We start from the raw sequence: 1,267 nt of genomic DNA, 5'->3' as shown, positions 1-1,267 counted from the left end.
ATATATTTAAAAAGCATTTAAGTATTCAAATCTTAGATGCTTATTATGATCCTTCTATTAGCTATTGAAACCCACAATATTTAAAATATTAGAAAGCTTAATAATTTTTGTAATTTTCTCCATTGTTGTTTTTAAAAGTATCGTTTTTTATTCTTTTAAAAAGTACAGTTCAAAAACATATATATTTTATATTTTCTTTGTAAATTATGAAACTTGATGTAAAAAAAATGTGTCCCGCATTTTTCATGTCACAACGATGTTTTAGTCCATTGGCCGAGACTGATTTGAACTAAACCCATAAATTTATGATCAGGAAATATTCCTGTGTCCCCCTCTCTCATAGCTATAAGGTGTGAGTAGATGGGTCCCATCATTTTGAGGTAAATGTGTTCAAAAGTCTGAAAAGTCTGTGTGTAACTTTAAGAAACGTTACTACCGAACTACCTTTTTTCTGCAATTAAGCACACTTTTTTGGGAGTTATTCCATAACCTTTACTTTTTATATGTATACCACTGTTCAGAACTGTGCTAGCTAATCATGTGTTGATTAGCATCTTTGAGCTAGGTTCAAAAGTATCTAAAATTGTCACTACAGAAACATATCATTGTTTCGGTAGCGACAAAAGGAAAGGCATAATCCTCATATTTTGGGGGAAATAAACAAAATTTTAGTAGAGTTATGCAATTTTTTTTTGTATTTTAGTATGTTTTATTAGTCTTTGTATGCGAGTTAAAATTCTGTAATGTGATGCGGTCGCTACCAAAGCATTACCGTCACTACCGAAAATGTGCTGTCACTACCGCTGTCACTATCAAAAATAAAGTATATGGAATTATCAGCTAAGATGTTTTGATAGTTTTTGGTTCAGTATATATTCAAACTAATGAATCCTTAACTTTGAAATCAGTATGATCAACTTTTTGCCTGTTACAAAGAAAAATTCAAGAAATCTCATATATTACACTTGAAATATTGTTAAAAATGTAATTGTTATTGATTCACCTCTGAAAATGTTTGAATAAAATAGCGAAAAAATTTATTTACAATCTAGATGTAAGCAAAATCTTAATAGGTCAATATAACCCTTCTAATTAAATTATTATTACTGTGTTTCGGTAGTGACGCATTTGGGGAGTGGACAAATATTCCAAAACTTGACAAAAAAAGACAAAACATTTTTCAATATGTTTCCAACTCGGACTTTGGATCAATTTCTGTAGAATATATATATATATATATGTATATGTATATGTATATGTATATATA

Source organism: Sinocyclocheilus anshuiensis, unplaced genomic scaffold (genome assembly GCF_001515605.1).
Source record: "Sinocyclocheilus anshuiensis isolate Anshui unplaced genomic scaffold, SAMN03320099.WGS_v1.1 scaffold1560, whole genome shotgun sequence".
Taxonomy (NCBI): Eukaryota; Metazoa; Chordata; class Actinopteri; order Cypriniformes; family Cyprinidae; genus Sinocyclocheilus; species Sinocyclocheilus anshuiensis.
The sequence above is the reverse complement of the archived record's forward strand: the minus strand, read 5'-3'. Positions refer to the sequence as shown.